Below are 21,043 nucleotides of genomic sequence, written 5' to 3' on the forward strand. Positions count from 1 at the left end.
TATCGGGAAATGGAAGGTATCATAATTGAGGAGGAATGGAAACATTCATTGGTTTAATATTTCCAAAATATTGTCTCTGTTACATTATTATTAGATGTGGCATTTAAGAAAGTTTATCATGGCACTAAACTCAAGGTGAGCTGAGCGTGAAGACAACGTGGAAGTAGGTCATATACTCTGTGCTTACCTCTAGGAAACCATTTAATTAGAGTATGATATGCTGCCCCGTAAGAAAGTTCTAGAAAATCCAATATAATTTGTAATTTCTCTGGGAAAAATCCTCAGAATATAATTTTTCTTTACTGAGAGTGCACCTGAAGTATTATCTTTATGTATAAAAGATTAAATTTTTTTCTCTAAACACAAATTTCTGGCAGCACTCTATTAATCATCATAAACTTTCTCCCAGAGTTCAAAAATCCTTTTAGAAAGAGGGGAGAAAATGAATATTTTTCCTCTGTAGAATGTAAATGAACCTTTGGTGTAAGTCATGTGGCTCTATATCGAATAACCAGGCAGTTTATTAATTCTCAGGGTTTTTTAGCTCAAAGCATTTTTATGTGCATTGTAATTTGTCTTGAAGACTCAGTAGTGGTGTTGTACTGTTCTTTTTTCTATTTCCAGAGCTGAAACTTCAGATACTTGTTCTTTTCTATTAAGTTTGCATTGTTTCATTATATTTACCCTTAATATTTCAAGATTTTCTTCACAGTAGAAAGGATAGGCAGTACATTATAATATCTAACCCAGTGTGACTTGTACACTTATGCTGAAGATCTATTTAGTTCTCATCACTCCCTCTCCTCCTTTGGTGCCTACATTAATCTTTTGGTTCTTTCCTTTACTGCTTGACTGGATGACTTCTCTTTATCCTTTCAGTCCCTGAATGTTGATATTCACCACAATTGTATACCATGGATTCAACTATTTTCTACCTAAATATTTTTCCTGAGCTACAGATCCATCTAAAACTACTTATTGTATCAGCATCTTGGTCTGAATGCATCAGAAGTGCCTTATGTTGCAACATATCCAAATGTGAAAGTTCTTATATTTTCCTCTAAATTGCCTTGAAGCATCGTCATCCACCCTTAAGAAGCTGGAACATTTAGCATTTTCTGTGATCTGCTCTTTTCATTGCCATTGCACTAATTTAGGACTCATTTTCTCTTTACTGAGGTCACAAATAAAGTTAGAAAAGATCTTATTATAATACACAAGTTTGATTCACTAAAATAAAAAAATAAAGACTGAACACTATAAAAAGGTTAGAGATGACATATTATACATCTTAATGAGCAATGATGAGCATTGTAAAATTATTCCATTTGTAATCACTTGATCCTTAGAAACTTCTTAGACTTTCTATTTCCCTCAGTTTCAGTGTCATGGCTGTACATTGATTTGCTTTTTCGTAGATATATTCATACTGAGAGGTCTTTTTCAGTATGTGCTCCTGTGTCAGATTCTGATGTTATGACATGTGATTATTGACTTCTACCACCTCAGTGTCAATGTGATCCTCGTGAAATGATCTTACAGTATATTGGAAGCATACTCTATGTATGTACCAGCAGCCTCTCTTCTTATAATACAAAAGGTAGTAAGATCTGATGCAATAACTTCTTTACCTGCTCTGCTTTTGTTTTATCTCCTTTTTGCATTGCTAGGTAAAATATCTAGGTAGAAAAATCTAGATATCCTTTTTGTATTGCTGTCCCTTGCTCCCACTTTTTCTAATTATTCTCATCAGTAAAAACTTAGAGTACAATCAACATCCTTTTAATAGCAAAAAGGATATATATAATACATTTTAATACAATGGATTTTTACATAAAAGGATTTGAATTTGGGAATGCATTACTGTATTTCATAGGGCTTTGTGTTGTTAACCCAATTTTCATATGCTTATGCTCATGACATTATAAAATTAAGGTGCTGGTAGCCTTTTCTGGATAAATTGTTAAATGCCTAATTTCTCCGTCTATTCTTTCTGTTTCCTTCCTTTTCTGCCTGCCTTTTTAAATTGTTACTTCTGGCAGGTGCATATTTTCCAAAATGAACACTGTTGTGAAAAAAAAAAAAGAGTCTCTGGGTTCTTTAAGAGCAGAAGGATGCACTTCATTTTAGTTTCTTCAGAGAAGGTGATCTCAAGAGGTCAGTGCAAACATTGCCAGGTACATTTTAAATAGTCATATGAGGGAGCAGATGTGCGCCAGTGTTGCCCTGAGGAAAAGGTATTAGTGATGTATACCTGGATCTATGTCTGTACTTTGTTTCCTCAACTAAAGTTAAAATACCTGGGATCCCACAATATTTTTGTTGTCTATCCTACCACATGGGGATATAGTATTGTGAAAGGAGATTCATAAATATTTGTTGATCCATGATCTAACCCTGCCTGAGTGTTTATACAATGCCACGTATGCTGAAGAAACAACTTGGCATTAACTGGGAAAAAAAGCCCAGCATTTATTTGTTGCTTATCTATGATTTACATAATTTTCCAATTTTACTTCACAGTCATTTATTCATGAATAAATGGAGTAATTCTAATGGGGATAAAACAGGACTGATCATAAAATAGTGTTAATAATTTATTGGAAATCTAAAGAAGCTAGATATAATATGTTTCAAATCAGTACCATTCATTAACTTTTAGCCACTGTATTATGTACAGCACCTAGCCCACTGAGAATAGTAAATGTTTATAATTAATTATAGTAATTCCCCTTTCCCATTTTATTCTCGAGGTCTACTTTGAGAAAAGAAATGGCAGTTTATATACTTCCATTTATATTTGTTGTGTTTCTTTAGGTTTTTCATTACTTAGCTCAGATACAAAGAATCAGTTGTTTTGTTTTCTTCTTACAATAAAACAAAAACAAAAACAAAAAAACCTCCTACATTTTGGTTTCAGTGATTAACTGTGGTGTTCCCAGAGTAATGTAGTGTATATATAACAAAAGAATTAATGGTATAATCTTCTGGGAGTATACCTGTATGTGCTGTGTCTCTTCCTCCATCTTTAAGTCTTAGAGCACTTGGTTCCTGACAAAGCACTATATTTGGTAGTGGTACAAGAAGCATTTCTCATTTCTGGAACTAGATGCGTTCCTGCAAAGCCTTATGTAAAAGTATATGTTAAATATAATAAAGGGGGCTAAATATTTCAGGAAAATGCGGAGTGGAATATTTTGTGAAATACAGCCATCTTCACTTTTTTGAAAATAAATAGCAAACATTAATTTTGGTGCCTGACACTTTATTTCTTGTTGTTGTATTGACATGTAATTTATTTATAATGAAATTCATCTATTATAGTTATACAATTTGTTGAGTTTTGACACGTGTGTACTATATTGAAACTACCACCACAATCAGGATATAAATTTCCATTATCTGAAAAAGTTCCCTTATGTAAATTTGCAGTCAGTCCCGTCCATACCCAGGCCCCAAGCATTCTTTGATCTGTTTGCTTACTCTATAGTTATGCATTTTCTAGATGTTCATATTAATACAGTCAAGTAGTGTGCATTCTCTTGTCTTGGCTTTATTCACTCAGCATGTTTTTGAAATTCATCTGTGTATCAGTTGTTTGCATTGCTTTTTATGGATATAGCAAAATTTGTTTTTGTGTGGACATAAGTTTTCAACTCCTTAGGTAAATACCAAGGAGCATGATTGCTGGATTATGTGGTAAGGATATATTTAATTTTATAAGAAACCATCCAGTTGTCTTCCAAAGTATCTGTACCATTTTGCATTCCCACCAGCAATGAATGAGAATTCCTGTTGTTTCACATTTTCCCCAGCATTTGATGTCATCAGTCTTCTGGATTTTGGCCATTCTAGTTGGTGTGTAGTGGTATCTCATTTTTAATTTTAATTAAGTCAGCTTATCAATTCTTTTTTTCATGGATTATGCCTTTGGTGTTGTTTCTAAACAGTCACCACCAAACCTAAGGTCATCTAGATTCTCTCCTATGTTATCTTCAAGGAGTTTTATAGTTTTGCACTCTATATTTAAGTCTATGATCTTTTTTTTTTTTTTGATGTGGACCATTTTTAAAGTCTTTATTGAATTTGTTACAATATTGCTTCTGTTTTATGTTTTTTGGTTTTTTGGCCATGAGGCTTGTGGGATCTTAGCTCCCCAACCAGGGATCGAAGCTACACCCCTTGCATTGGAAGGCAAAGTCTTAACCACTGGACGCCAGGGAAGTCCCATGTGATGTATTTTGAGTTAATTTTTGTGACAAGTGTAAAGTCTGTGTCTAGATCCTTTTTTTGTTGTTGTTCATTTGTTTCAGCACCATTTGTGAAGAGACTATCTTTGACCCATTATATTGCCTTTGCTCCTTTGTCAAGGATCGGTCAACTATATTTATGTGGGTCTATTTCTGGACTCTCTGTTCTGTTACATTGATCTGTTTGTCTGTTCTTTCACCAATGCCATCCTGTCTTGATTACTGTAGATTTATAATAATAATTCTTAATTGCTAATGTAAATGGTATTGTGTTTTTAATTTCAAACTCCACTGTTCATTGCTGGTATGTTAGGAAAGCAATTAATTTTTGTATATTAACTTTGTATCTTGCAACCTTGCTGTAACCACTTAGTTCCAGGAGTTTTTGGTTGATTCTCTTGGACTTTCTACATAGGCAGTCATGTCATCTGCAAATGAAGACAATTTTAATCCTTCCTTCCCAATCTATATACGTTTCATTTCCTTTTCTCTCCCAGTGGCATTAGGAAGGATTCCAGTACAATGAAAAGTAGGGTATGAGGGTTATTCTTGTCTTGTTCCTTATCTTAGTGGGAAATCTTTGAGTTTTTCAGCATTAAATGTTTTAGCTATAGGTTTTTTGTAGTTTTTTTTTTTTTATCGATTTGAGGAAGTTTCTCTCTATTCCTAGTTTACTGAGAGCTTTTATCATGAGTGGTTGTGAATTTTGTTAAATACTTTCCTGCATCTATTCACATGGTCATGTGATTTTTCTTCTTTAGTCTGTTAGTGTGATGGATTACATTAATTGATTTTCGAATGTTGAACCAACCTTGCATACCTAGAATAAATCTCACTTGGTTGTAGTATATAATCCTTTTTCATATTGTTGCATTTGATTTTCTAATATTTTGTTGAGGATTTTTGCATCTATGTTCATGAGACTATTGGTCTTAGTTTCTTTCTTTTGCAGTATTTTTGTCTGGTTTTGATGTTAGGGCAATGCTGGCCTCAGTGAACGAATTAGACATATTCCCTCTGCTTCTGTCTTCTGAAAGAGATTGTAGAAAATTGGTATAATTTCTTCCTTAAATGTTTGGTGGAATTTAACCAATGAACACATCTGGGCCTAGTGCTTTCTGTTTTGGAAGATTATTAATAATTAATTCAATTTCTTAATAGATAAAAGTCTGTTCGGGAAATTTGTGGTATGGACTCTAAAGAGACTAGGAGTGTCTGTTGGAGCCCAGAAGCGGGGGGATGATAAACTTGAGTGTTCCTCTTTAGTTTCTTCAATTGCAGGGAAGGCAGTAGTTTCTGACTCAGGAAAACAATCTCAGCAACATGTGGAACGATATTGAGCTGCTAATGATGATACAGGAAGTGGGTACCTAAGTGTTGGTTCAAGAAAAGAACATGGAACTGCTTTATATCAAGTAGATTTACTAGCAAACATCTCCTCTGGAAAGTTACTGAAGTGGATGTGGTTGACGAGTGTCAAGAAGGAAAGTTTCTTTTGGTTGGGGAGCGAAGTGGCAACTTAAAAAACAAACATTACTCACCAACGCTTTTGTTCAGAAAGCTAACGATGAAAATCAGTGTACTTACCGAATCTTATTGGGGAAGATAGTTCAAATGAAGGCAGCTTTTATATGTTGCTTCTTACAAACGATGGATTTTTTTGTATTACAAACCTTCAGCTTGTAAAAATTCAACAAGCGATTGAAAAGGTAGACTTCCATATGGCAAAAAAGTTACAAGGACAAATCAAGTCCAGTTTTATTTCTACTGAAAATTATCATACCCTTGGTTGTCTCAGTCTTGTGGCTGGTGATTTAGCAAGCGAAATCCCTGTGATAATTGGGGGAACCGGTAATTGTGCATTCTCAAAATGGGCACCAGATTCTTCTAGGAAAGGGATGACCTAAGTTAAGAGTGTTATTGATGCAGAGATTATTGAAGTTGCAAAGAAGTTCCAGCTGATGGACAATCTACTTTTTGTTTTTGATACCAATAATGTGCTGAACTTATGGGATATTTACATCCTAACTCCCATATGGAACTGGCCCTCCCTTCACATAGCAGAGTTTCTTCTCACCATAGAAGCAGATTAGCCTTCATCAATCATGTGGCAAGGGGTTACAAATCTCACATTAGTAGCTCTGACAACTACTACTGCTAATAAGATGAGAAACTTCATGGTCTATTCATTACCTATGATGGAAATACTGTATTCTTTGGAAGTATCTAGTGTTTCTTCTTTGGTCCAAACAGGAATTAGCACAGATACCATATACCTTCTGAAAGGAATTTGCAAAAATGATCCAGAACTGTCTGAAGACTCAGTCTCTGTTTTAGTACTCAGATGTCTTACAGAAGCTTTACCAGAAAACAGACTGAGTTGGTTACTTCACAAACACAGATTTGCTGAAGCCGAGAGCTTTGCCATTCAGTTTGGACTAGATGTTAAGCTTGTTTACAAAGTAAAATCAAATGACGTATTGGAGAAACTAGCTTTGAGTTCTCTGGACACCAGTGAGCAGGCCAAATGGCAAAAACTTGTAGATGAAGCTAAGGAAAATCTGCATAAAATCCAGGACTATGAGTTTGTGGTGAATTACTGCTTGGAGGCTCAATGGATAACCTATGAAACTACCCAGGAAATGCTAATTATGCCAAAACCAGACTTTTGAAGAAAGAAGATAAAACTGTTCCTGTCTATTCTGATGGCTTAAAAGAGGTACTGAGGGCTCATGCAAAGTTGACTACTTTTTATGGAGCATTTGGACAAGAAAAATTCAGTGGTAACTCTTGGATTGAATTTCTGAATAATGAAGATGACCTTAAGGATATTTTTTTACATCGAAGAGAGGGGAACCTTGTTTGTGCACAGTACCTTTGGCTGAGACATCGGACAAACTTTGAAAGCAGATTTGATGTGAAAACGCTTGAGAACTTGCTCAACTCAATTTCTACACCAGTCTCCTTGCAAAAGCTTGGTCCATGGCTTAAAAATGATGTGATCCCATTTGTGAAAAGGACTGTACCTGAAGGACAGAAAATTCTTGCAAAATGGTTGGAACAAGCAACCAGGAACCTTGAACTAACTAATAAGGCAGAGTGGCCAGAAAATGGGCTTCAACTGGCAGAGGTATTTTTTACAGCAGAAAAACCATATGAGTTAGGATTGGTGACCTCTTGGTGTTGGAGTTCCTTGGATTATCAAAACACAGAAGAAGTATGTCAGTTAAAGACTTTGTTAAATAACCTGCAAGAGTTAATCACACTGCATAGGAAATACAACTGCAATTTGGCCCTCTCTGATTCTGAGAAGGAGGATACAACCACCGTTGTATTCCGAATGTTTGATAAAGTGCTGGTCCTTGAGCTTAGTCCTTCCATCTTCTAGAAGTTTATAAGCGTTTACATGAGGGAACATGACTTGCAGGAGGAGGAACTGCTCCTTCTGAACATAGAGGATTTATTGACGAGATGTAGCTCAAAGTTCACCTCATTCTTTGATACAGCATGGGAAGCAAAAGCTATGGCAGTAATAGGATGTTTATCTGACACAGATGTAAGTAAATAGTGATCATATAGATTTTCCTTCTGAGCATTGCATCCTTTCTTAAAACTTTTTTTCTGGTCACAAAAGCAACATATATTTGTTAGGGAGAATTTGTGTAATATGAAAAAAGAATAAAAAGAAAATAAAAACAAAACAAAACAAAAAGTCTATTCAGGTTGCCTATTTCTTCTTATGTGAGTTTTGGCCACTTGTGTCTTTTAAAGAATTGGTCCCTTTCATCTAGGTTACCAAACTTGTGGGCATAAAGATGTTTGTAGTATTTCTTATTTATCCTTTTAAAGTCCATGGTATTTGTAGTGATGTACCCTCTTTCATATCTGATATTAGTAGGTTTTGTCTTTTTTTCCTTAGTTAACCTGGCCAGGGGCTTATCAGTTTTATTGATTCTTTATCCCAAAGAACAAGATTTTGATTTTATTGATTTTCTCTACTGGTTTTCTGTTTTAAATTTCATTGATTTTGCTCTATTTTTTAAAAAATATCATTTGGAATTCTACCTTATGGTCTGGTGTTTTATTTTATTTAAAAAAATTTTATTTATTTATTTGGTTGTGCTGCATCTTAGTTGTGGCAGGCGGGCTCCTTAGTTGCAGGTCTCGGGCTCCTTAGTTGCGGCATGCAGGCTCCTTAGTTGTGACATGCAAACTCTTAGTTGCAGCATGCATGTGAGATCTAGTTCCCTGACCAGTGATTGAACCCAGGCCCCCTGCATTGGGAGTGCAGACTCTTATCCCCTGCACCACCAGGGAAGTCCCTGATTTTGCTCTAATTTTTATTATTTCTTTTCTTCTGCTTACTTTGGATTTAACTTGCTCTTCTTTTTCTAGTTTCCCAAGATGGAAGCTTAGAGGATTGATTTTAGATCTTTCTTCTTTTCTAATCTATGCATTAAAAGGTATAAATTTCCCTCTACCCACTGCTTTCCCTGGATCCCACGAATTTTGATAAGTTTTATTTTCATTTCATTTAGTTCAGAATATTTTTAATGTCTCTTGAGATTTCTCTTTTGACCTATGTGTTGTTTAGAAGAGTGTTATTTAATCTCCACGTATAATATTTGGGAATTCTCTTTCTGTTATTGATATCTCGTTTAATTTTGTTGTGATCTGAGAGCAGATATTGTATGATTTCTATTCTTTTAAGTTTATTTATTTATTTTTTATTTTTTGCGGTACGTGGGCCTCTCACTGCCGCAGCCTCTCCCATTGCGGAGCACAGGCTCCAGACAGCGCAGGCCCAGCTGCCATGGCTCACAGGCCCAGCCGCTCCGCGGCATGTGGGATCTTCCCGGACACATCAACCCGTGTCCCCTGTGTCAGCAGACGGACTCTCAATCACTGCGCCACCAGGGAAGCCCTTTTAAGTTTATTAAAGTGTGTTTTATGGCCCAGAATATGGTCTATTTTGGTGAATGTCCATGTGATATTGAGAAGAATGTGTATTCTGCTGTTGTTGGATGAATAGATCTATAGATCTGGTATACCAAGTTGATTGGTGGTGTTGAGTTCAACTATGTCCTTACTGATTTTCTGCCTGCTGGATCTGCCCATGTCTGATAGAGGGTGTTGACATCTCCAACTAAAATAATGTATTCATCTATTTCTCCCTGCAGTTCTATCAGTTTCTGCCTTCTGTATTTTGACACTCTATTGTTAGGTGCATACACAATAAAGATGATTATGTCTTCTTGGAGAATTGACTCCTTTATCATCATGTAATGCTCTTCTTTATCCTTGATAACCTTCCTCACTCTGAGGAGGTTTTCTTTTGATTTTATTTCCCCAGTGAAATAACAAACATGGCTATTAATTGAGAATGACATGAGAAATGGTATGCTGGAGGAGAAAACTGAAAGTCTGAAAGAGTCATATTGGAGAGTGGAAAATACATTTTTCTCTGAACAATGTTAGGCTGCTTTGTTTGGTTTTAGGCAGAGAGTTACATTTAGCCAGGATTGGGATTTTTCAGGTAAGTACAATAAAGAGAAAAAAGAGGTTGATTATGATGAGTGAATGTCACTATAAGTTATAAATTCTAAATTATTCCTGGCCATAGAAAAATATATAAAGTTTCATTTTATGAGGCTAACATAATGCTGGCACTTAATCCCAACTAAGATAACACCAAAGTAAAAATTTTTTAAAAATTAACTCTCTCATGTCTATGTATATCTAGGTATAATATTACAAGAGAATATAGCAATTTAATCACAAGATGATGCCCATGACCTAGTAGAATCTATTCTAGGACTGAAAGGATGGTTAAACATCAGGAAATCAATAATATCTTTCATTGCATCAATAAATTAAGGAACAAAAAGCTATATTAGTATATCAGTAGATACTGAAAATCTATTTGTGGACTAAATAGATTTTCAGTATATATTATGATTTTCTAAGACTCTACTCTTACGGGAATTTTAGCAAGTAGCTTGATTTGGATAGCATCATGTTCTATCTATTTAAGGCAACATACTTGCTCTTTTAAAAGTTTTACCTGATCAATCTCCTTATCCATAAAATAGAAATTATAAAATAAATGGAGATATTATGCTTAAATTATTTTGTGATTTAAATGATATAACACATTCAAAATGCATTGTAAGAATTAAAATGTGACATATATGTTTAATTATTGAAACATAATTATTTGTCTTATTAAAGCTCCATATGCACCTATAATTGCTGTTATTGCAGATATGGGAATTATTATAATGTATAAAAATAATTACATATATCTACAGTTTTCTTGGGTTTTTAGGCTTACCACCTGAATTTTACCGATTTAATGTTGCCTCATAATTATATAACAGTATGAAAATTTATATTTATTGTTCTCCCAGCCTGAAGTAGTTTCCCTGTTGAATAAGCCCACAAGTACCTTGAATGCAGCACTTCAAATTTTATACATTTTGGTTAAAAGTGAAATTTCCAAATATTAGAGACTATAACTGTTGAATTTAACTTAATAATACATTAGAATTATAAAATCGATTTGAATTATAAAATTGCATGGCTTATATTTGAATAACCAGGTTTACAGAGCATGCATTAGATTTCCTGGCATAAGGTCAATCCCATGTTATCTCAGAAAACTTCAGGAAAACGTAGTGTGGGAGATGGAACACTTATTTGGAAACTTAAGCTTTTATATAGTAATTAACATTTATTTTCAACTTTTAGAAAAATTTTATTTACATTTTTTATCCTTGTTTAATTTCCATTCAAGATTCTTTTAATCCAATTGCTTAAAATTTTTATGATTGCTTATTAATATTGAAAATATAATACTTGATTCCTAAACATTGGAATATAATTAACAGTAAGGGGCCTTCATCTTACAGATGGAGAAACTGAGATTCAGAGAAATTAAGCTCCCAGGGTCATAGATCTAGTTAGTGGCAAATCTAGTACTATAACCTAGTTTTCCTGATTGTCATCCCATCTCATTCTTATTTATCTTACACCAAATTCTTCTCAAATCTCTCATGGACTGGGTGTCACATGCATATATTTTATACATATTTGGATTTTATTTGATTGTTTATTTGGGGGTAGTCCAGAGAGCTAGGTAAAATGCTTTAAAAATTAAGTCTTCATAGACTATTAGACTAGCTCCTAAACACACCATTTATGTGTTTGTCTTTAGAATGTTCCATTCCCTTCTTTTTGTTTCAGGTCAACCAAGTCTTATTTATATAAAGAACACCTGTACCTAATAATAACCTGGCTATAGGAAGCCCTTAGGGCAACTCTATAATTATTGAAATAATCAAGTCCCTTTGAGAAAACTCATTTTCTGAATGATGCTATTCTCCAAAGTGTTGGATTAAACTACCTCAATTGGTAGAGATCTCAGATTTCAGAAAGCCCTTTAAATGTAGAAGAATACAAATATAGGAAACGTGTTTGTGTAGTGTATTTGGACGCTTCTGGGTTTCCTCATCACAGCATACTTAAAATAAACATTTGAGAGTTAGACAGAAATAATACCACTCTATGCAGACTGAATACTTGTCAGACACTACCTTCTCTTATTGTGATTCTAACAACACTTAATCATTATATATAAATATAGAACAGAGTTGTTCTGACCAAAATTTAAATAATATCGGTGGCACCAGTTACTGAGTCTCCAAAGTCCTTTTTAAGGGTCGAGGAGAAAGTAGGATGTGGTTAGGCTAGATTTTATAAACATATTATACTAACTCATATTGTTTTCAAAAAGACATTTAGATATTTGAGCTTTTAAAAACTGGAATAATTCGCCATTACATTATAATATCTCAATAATCTAAAAGTCTGTATAATGCACAGAAGAGCTGTACATTGTACTTTTAATAAGAAAAGTAAATCTTTTAAAAATCTCTTATAAGGTTAGTTTGAAATGCCTTATGGGGTTTGCTTTTAAGGAAGGCCTCAGCAACTTTAAAAATAAATTTGAGAACTACTTGGAAAGATGCCTAACAAGCTCTATTTTATCTGCTTTGGGAAATATGACTTTTTCCGTATTTTCTTAGATTTATTTGCTTAACATAAGTAGAACAGAATTTATATATATTATTAAACCTATCTTAAAAATTGATCATAAAAGTACATGCCTTAAATGTATTTTTAAAAAGTACATGCATGTACTTTTTTAAGGCATACTAATATCCAATTTTCTTATTATTGAAAAGTTCAAACATATTATAGAAGTAGAGAGAATAGTATGATGAAGTTCTTTGTACCAGTCACCCAGCTTCATCAGTGATCAACATTTTACCAATCTTGTTTCATTTATCCTCCCTCTTTTTTTTTTTTTTCTGGAGTATTATAAAGCAAACCCCAGACAACAATCTTAACAGTAAGCAATATTGTTGCTTATTAGATATGAATCTTTACACAAACTGGTGAGTGAAAGATGTTCAGAAAGTGTAAAATAGAGTGGGAGCAGAGGGGTCACACTTACTCCGGCTCCTTGGTAAACAGTGGCAGAAGTAATATGCAAGGCTTAAGAATCCTTACTCTTCACTCCTTGCCAGAGCAACCGAACAATGTTCGGTTGTGTCATGTGCACTTGTGCCCTTGTGGGGAATGATGATGGTAAGGTCCGTATGAGATGCTGAGCAACGCACCCTGCAACCTTGTTGCTGGATGGGGTTCCCTGAGATAACGACTCCTAACTGACTAGGGTATAGGAGGCTTGTAGTAGTGCTGTTGAGATCAATACCTGTGGAACAGAAGTGAAATGGAAGAAGCAGGACTGGACAGAGGGAGAAGTTGAGCTGGAAAGTAGTCTCAACAGAGGCCTTAGCCAACCCTATGGTAAATTCTGATCAGGACGGCAGACCTTCGGATCAGTAACTGGGGCAGTCCAGGGGCAGGTCACCATGGAATGGGGGTGGATATTGGATATTGGGTGAGGAGGTTGTCTTCAGCCAAGGCAATCCCTATTTATTGCTGATTACAACAAACAGCTTTCCATAAGCAGCACTCCCAGCAACCTGGGGAATAAATCCTTCCTCCCTGAAGTGGAATCTGGGCAGCATATCAGAGTATCCACTGCACATATTTTTAGCAGGAAAATCTGTTTGTACATTTTAGGTTTTTCCTAGGTAGGAAAGTTATTAAATGCTTTTATGTGCTAGGTATTTTACATACCTTATTTTTAAAAATTTTTTATATTGGAATATAGTTGATTAACAATGTTGTGTTAGTTTCAGGTGTACAGCAAAGTGATGCAGTTATACAATTTACACACATTATTTTTAATCTTCACATCAGCTCTGTAAAATAGCTATAATATTTTTATGATAAGGAATCTGAGAGGGTAGGTGGCCTGTCCCAAGTTTACACAGCTGGTATGCATGGAAGAATTGGCATTCTAACCAAATTCTCTCTGACCCCCCAGCTTTTACCACCATGCAGCATAGCCTCCCACTCTACTACAGTACTGTGTCAGCACAACTGTAATTAAAGCTCTCAGCACATGCATTATTCCTTTACTTTTTCTTTTTATCTACCAGTTAGATTAGCAATGCATGTTTTTAAAATTTAAAGTAATGTTTAAAACCTTCCAAACCTATTTGAAATTCAAGCAAAATGACTCAAGGTCTAGTAGATTTCCCAAACAGGTTGAAACATGTTCTCTATACTTCTTTTGAGCTTATTGAAACGAGGAGGTTAAAATAAAACTAACCAAAGGCATATTAATGCCTCTGTGATGATTTCTCTTTTGGATATGATGTGCTCTGGAGAAGAGCACTAGATAGTCAGTATGAATCATTGTCGTTATTCCTAGCCTTTTTAGCTACTGAATGGGAATAGAGGAGGCTGAGTTCTATTCATAACTCCTTCAGTATTCCTCCCTGAGTGATCTAGGGAAAGCCACTTAAGCCACTACATGCTTTATTTTCCTAACTTGAAAATGGCTGTAATAATATCCACTTTTCCCTTACTTTAAGTGACAGTTATAAGAGCAGATTAGATGCTTTGTGAATGCTTTGAAGCAGCTCCTTAGGAACATGATGTTTCTTAATACTTTCTGTTAGCTAATCAAATTTGTGAATTACAATCTATTATTTTCTTAGAGAATATAAAAATCTGTAGAAATATATTGCAAATGAATTTTATAAGCAAACTCATTAATATATTACTGAGAATTTTCATCAGCAGTCAAATAAACTAATTGAGTTTGAATATTAGAAAGGCATTTGACTGTTATGGTAAGCAAAATAATGGCCCTCAACAATGTCTACACTTTAATCCCCAAACCTGTGAAATGTTGCCTTACATGACAAAAGAGACTTTGCAGATGTGGTTAACCTGAGCATTTTGAGATGGGAATATTATCTTGGGTAATCTAAGTAAGTCCAATGTAATCACAAATATGCTTACAGAAGACAAGAATATCAGAATAGGAGAGAGATTTGAATATGCCATGCTGCTGACTTTGGAGGTAGAGGAACGGACCATGAACCAAATAATGCATTTCATCTCTAGAAGTTGGCAGAGGCAGGAAAACAGATTCTCCTAGAACCCCCAAAAGGAATGCAGCCCTGATGACAGAACTATAAAATAATAAATTTGTGTTTTTTTAAGCCAGGAAATTGTGGTTATTTATTACAGCAGCAATAGGAAACTAATGCACAGTACTGTCATTTCATTTAACCACTGATCTTGGTTCCTATGAAATAAAAAATTGTCCTTGTTGTCAAGTCTGAGAACCACACCTGGAAAGTGGCAGGGGGTGGGTGTGTGTGTGCCTCAGGTTGCCTCCAGTGCATCTGTCCATCTCCAGATTAAATGCAGTCTCGGTTGGTAAGCCCTCTCCTAGAAGGTTTGTCCGATTACCACTTCTTGGTTAGTTAAAAGGTGGAGTATGAGCAATTATGCTCCTCTAAGAATTTCTTAGGAAAGTCTTTCCATTGAGATTTCTGTTCTACTTAGATCACAGGATGATTGGCTGCCCTTTTGTGTGTCATTGTCTTGGTCCTGATGCCTTTATCCACTCTCAGTTCCTCCTCCGAATATCTCCTGCTTCTCCATATTAAAAATCCTTTAGGGACCTCTTTATCCTCCTTGTTTGGATCAGTTCCACTGTCAATATTCTCTGCTGCTAAACTAAGGCTGTTTAGCACCACTGGAGAAAATCATGCACCTATATGGACGTATCTTGGGAAAACCTTATGATCTACAACTAAGTATGTTTGTGTATGTATGTATGCGTGTGTCATGATGGGGAAGTTGGGAGTGAGACAGCAGTTTTCTTCCTAACTTAAAGGGATATATATATAGAGAGGGATTTTTAGATGTAATTAAGGTCCCTAATCGATAGATTTTAAGTTAATCAAAAGAGAGATTTTTTACTAGATGAGCTTGACCTAATCAGATGAGCTCTTTAAAGAGAGATGTTCCCTTGCTGGCCTAGAAGAAAGCAGAGTTGTAGTGTAAATTGCCTTTGACTAGGAGAGAGGCAGCCTGTAGAAACTGAAAGCCTTAGTCCTACAGCATCAAGGAACTGAATTCTTCCAATTATCTGAATGAGCTTGGAAGAGAACCCTAAGCTCTAGATGGGAATCACAGACCTGGAGCCCAGAATACAGCCTTCGAGGCTCTGAGCAGAGGTCTTATCTAAACTATGCCCAGACTCCTGAGTCAAACAACTTGGAGAAAATAACTGGATGTTGCTTTAAGCTGCTAAGTTTATGGTAATTTGTTATGCAGTAACAGAAAAGTAATACAGATTTTGGTATCAAGAGAGGCGTGTGGGGCTTCCCTGCTGGTGCAGTGGTTGAGAGTCTGCCTGCTGATGCAGGGGACACGGTTTCGTGCCCTGGCCCGGGAAGATCCCACACGCCGCGGAGCGGCTAGGCCCATGAGCCATGGCCGCTGAGCCTACGCGTCCGGAGCCTGTGCTCCACAATGGGAGAGCCCACAACAGTGAGAGGCCCACGTACCACCAAAAAAAAAAAAAAAAAAAAGAGAGGCGTGCTGCTATAATACATACCTAAAATGTATGAGTGGCTTTGGGATGGGTCAATAAGCAGAGGCCTATTGGAAAAATTTTGAGGAGCATAATAGAGGAAGCCTGAATTATTATGAACAGACAGTTGGTAGAAACCTTGACTTTGAGAACACTGCCCTGAAGGGCTCAGAAGTGAGGAGAATGTTATTGGAAACTGGAGGAAGAGGGATCCTATTATGTGCTGGCAGAAATATTAATGAAATATGTGAAACGTTGTGAAATATGAATTTACACGTATAGCTAAGGAGATTTCCAAGTGAAGTACCAAAGATGACGCCTGGTTTTCTCTTGTTGCTTATAATAACATGTGAGTAGACAGAGGTAAATTGAAGGAAGAAATGTTAAACAAAAATGAACTAGGATTGAATGATTTTGAAAATTCTCAGCCTGTCCAAATGGCAGAAGATGCTATGTCTGCCAAAAGTATGGTATCAAGAAATAATTGAGTGTGTGACCATACAACCTTTTGCATTTAGAAAGATCAAAATGTCAGAGTATTCAGTCACACAAAAGCCCTCTCAGGAGATTAAAGGTATGCCTCATTGATCTTCTACATCAAACCAGGGTACCTCTGGGAGGCTTAAGAGTATTGTTCATTATCCATCTTGTCAGGAGGCCAAGATATAGAAAAGGGATAATATTGAAAGCATCTGTGGATATGGCATTTCTCTACTAGAGTGAATCCCTGTGAAATCCATGGAAGACCCACAAAGTTCTTGAGAAATTTATTTCAGCAAAAACATTGCCAGCTTAGGCTGAAAGAGATAGAGAAGGCACAAAAGGAAAGGAGGCTGTCAAATCTCCAAAATTCTACTGGCAGGAAGCAGGCTGATAAAACTACTGGGCAACAAACATATGCTACCTTTCGTGAAAAAGGAAAGATCACTCGAAGGGCCGAACCAAGAAGGATGGAGACTTCAGAAAATGGAGCTGAGAGCCAAGGAGGATAATTCCCAGGCCTTGAAACCTAATCAAGAAAATCCCATTTGCCCACTGGATTTCAGAACTGCTCTGGAACAGTGACTCTTTTTTACTCCCCTCTCTCCCACCCCTTTTGAACTGGAATGTAGATAGCTGTTATCCTATGCCTATCCTACCATTATTTGTTAAGAAGGTGGGGGGAAGATAACTTGTCTCTTTAGGTTTATAGGTCCATAGATGAAGAGGAATTGTGCTTCAGGAGCTGAACATAATGGATTACACCCAAGCCTTATCCCCACTTGATTCAGATGATGTGGTTTCGGACTTAGAGCTGATGAGATGTTGGACTTCGAGCTGATCTGTCTTATTTACTACAATGTGTTCAATTCCATACACATAGTGCTTGGTGAATAACAGCTTATGGAATTTGTATAATTCTTCCTGAGCATTATTAGCTTGAATATCAATTTTGAAACAATAGGGAAATTAATTTTTATGATTATTTAAGAATAAGAGTCTGGTTTTTAGATAATGTTTAATTCCCACAAGTAAATGCCATCCTAAGGAAACTTGGTTGGGCACCCAAATATGTTTCTCCAGGAGACAAATAACTCTTCTGTTTCACTGAAAACCTTCTTTAGAATTTTACAGTTATCTTTTCTTTACGTGAAATCCCATGATTAATATAGAAGGTAATTAGGAGTCAGGCCTGGGAGAGACAAGGTGATCATGTTAGAAGGGTTCTTGGTAAAAGTAGTACTGGTGAGTGTAATTAATTTTAACTTCAAGAAATCTCAAGGCATGGCAAGGAGGAGATTGCAGTAATCTAGGTAGGTACTGATTCTAGTTTGTTGTGCTAAAACCAGAAATGAGTTAGGAATTAGTGGAAGAAGTAGTCCTTATAAGGATTATTAGTGGCCAGAAAATCAAAATGTGCTGTTATCGAGATAAGAATAAATTGTATTTATATATTTATTTTGGTTAGATTAAAATAGGTGTAGATTAAAATAATGCATATCTAGAACTGCAGAACTACAAAATAGAGAAAATACATGTCTATCCTATATATCATGGACAACCACTAACATGAATTTCTTAATTAATTCTCTGTTTTTTTTTCTAGCTATGAATATACATTATTAATTTTATTATTTATTTATATGAAAATTGAGATTGTTTTATATTTAGTTTTATAACTTGATTTTTTCACTGAGCAATCAATTTTGAGAATTTTTCTGAAATTAGATTGATCGATCTACCCCATTCTCTTTAATAACATTGCATAAATATATTAAAACATATATCTATTCTGCTGTTGATGAATATAATTTGACTATTCAATTTTCGTTTTGTAAACAGTTCTGCAATAAGTATTTTTCTATGTGCATTTTGGCATATTTCTGTGAGCTCAGTAATTCCACATGTAGGTATGAACTCCAGAGAAACTTTCATTCACCATGCATGGAAGTGTCAGTTGCACACTGTAATAGTGAAGAGAAAAACAACAATAATCACAAAACTGGTAAAATCCAAATTTCCATTTTTTGGGAACCAGATGAATAAATGATGAAATGTCAATGTCTAGAAAGTGTAAAGCATAGTAGATCAATAAACCTCAGTTACTGTATCTAGAAAATGAACAAAACTTTCAAACGTGACGTTGAGTGATGAAAGCAAGTGACAGAATAAGTACATGACACCATTTTTGTAGTTTTAAAAGCACATACATCAGTACAGTACTTTGTTGTTTGTGGACAAATACTCAGTAAAAGCATAAAAAGATGGGTGGAAAAGATATATACCAACTTTATTTTAAAGGTTAGCTTTAGGAAAGGAGGGAGAGAAATGGGATCCAGGTAAAGTTCTAAGGGTATTACAACTGAATATGGGGCATTTTATTTTCTAAGAAATCATAGAAATCTGTGTTTCACTTTGAAGAATGTGTGTATATGAAAAGAAAAGTGTATCTATGGAAGTAATGTTATAGCAAAGATGTTAAGATCATTAGACAGTGCTATTCTGTGCTTGGAGATTATAGGAAATTAACATCACAGAAAGAGGAAAATAAACAAGCAGAACTCACCATACCTTCACAGTCAATTAGAGATCAATCCCTCTTCAAAAAACATTATATTAAACGTGAAGCCATCTTCTAGCCTGTAAGAGCAGTCAAATTAGTACCCCAGATATGCCTCCGTTTTGAATTCCTTCTTAGTATTTTCATAAAGATGTTTACTTTAAACATTTTTGTGGTCTATATTACTCCCTCCTTTTCTGAACAACTGAAAAATTTGACTGAGACGTCCATTATATGTCTTTTCTTCTACAGTTACTTAATGAATCTTACTTTTAATTCCAGTTTAAAGTCCTCTGTGGGTGAAGATTTTATCTTAACTCTTTTTTGATATTACCTTTGAGCTTAAGTACTTCTATATGATTTTCCCCCCAACTTAAGCAACAGTGCTTATCTTCACCACCCACTGAGATCTTCTTTGTTTTTAATGATGGTAGGTACCTCAGTATCATAGAAAGATCTCAGACTTTGGTTTATTAACTATGTTACGTGGACAGGTTCCCTATCTTGCTGAACCGCAGTTCCCTCTTCTGAAAGTAAGGATAATAATAAAATCTACCCCACTGGATTGTGCAAAGGGTAAATAAGAAAATAGCTGTAACTCACCAAGTTGACATAGTGCCTGTAACACCAGGCTTTCAAAATATGCTAATTTTTATTTCCTTTCCCTACCCTGAAACAGAAAATAATAACATTAATTTTATGTGATTGTTTTAAATTATTTTTACATAAATACTTTAATTTAGGTAGCTCTTAATAGTCATCTACTTACCTGGTTGAGAGAAGTGAGGAATCCAGAACAAGTATTTGAGACATGCATTGATTTTATGTGTAAGAAGCAAGTTCCAGAATATTGTGCAAAACCAGCCCTGAATTAAAAACCTAAGCCTTCATTTTGCTGTACAGCAGAAACTAATAGAACATTTTAAATCAACTATACACCAATTTAAAAAAAAAAAGCTCCAATAAATAAATAAATAAATAAATAAAATAAAAAGAAGGCGGGACTCAAAAATAAATAAATAAATAAAAACCCCTAAACCTTCAAGCCTAGCCTTGTACAATGCTCAATCAAGATGAAACAAAAATGACAATTCCAATCTTCAGTCAGAATGACCTAAGATGCTTACCCCTTTAAGGCTCTGAGCTTCCTTTCTTCATGGGTTATGGGATCAGTACAATAGCGAGTAGACGTTCTATCCCTTAGTTTAAAGCCTTTAGTAGATTATTTAGTAGATTATTTAGTAGATTATAAGCGAACACTACTTTTGGAGATTTTGTATATTATCTGCTCACTCAGGATGATATAGTCACTGCCTCCACTTCCTGTATTTTTCCCTTACCCTCCTTTTGGTTGATCTGTTTACTGGTTCTGTAAATACAGACCCTTTAAATGGAGAAAGACTGTTTCAACATACGATGGTTAAAAAAAAATCTCCAACTCACATCCAGTCCATGGTTACCTATCTTTCCTTTCTCTTCCATCCCCTCTGCACTCGTTCAAAAACACATAACTATACCTTCTAAAGTATCTCATAGGCTTCTCATTTAGGTTACTTTTCTCCTTTAAGGTTGCTTTTTTTGTTATTCGTGGAGTTGAATTTGGATCTCTTTCTATTGCAGCTCATACAGGCTTAGGTGTGTCTTTAGGTACAGCTGGATCCAGGGGCTCAGATGAAGCCATCTGGACTTAGTCTCTCTCCCTCTCTTTTTCCCTCTGTG

General features: G+C 35.4%; 1 protein-coding gene and 1 pseudogene across 19 annotated transcripts in view; both read left to right on the top strand.

Annotated features, from left to right (window-relative positions):
- ANKS1B (ankyrin repeat and sterile alpha motif domain containing 1B) overlaps positions 1–21,043 on the top strand; it is a 1,162,364-nt gene that overhangs the window by 371,361 nt on the left and 769,960 nt on the right. The window lies entirely within an intron of this gene.
- Positions 5,574–7,868, top strand: LOC132598050 (kinetochore-associated protein 1-like; annotated as a pseudogene).

This window comes from Globicephala melas, chromosome 10 (assembly GCF_963455315.2).
Source record: "Globicephala melas chromosome 10, mGloMel1.2, whole genome shotgun sequence".
Lineage (NCBI taxonomy): Eukaryota > Metazoa > Chordata > Mammalia > Artiodactyla > Delphinidae > Globicephala > Globicephala melas.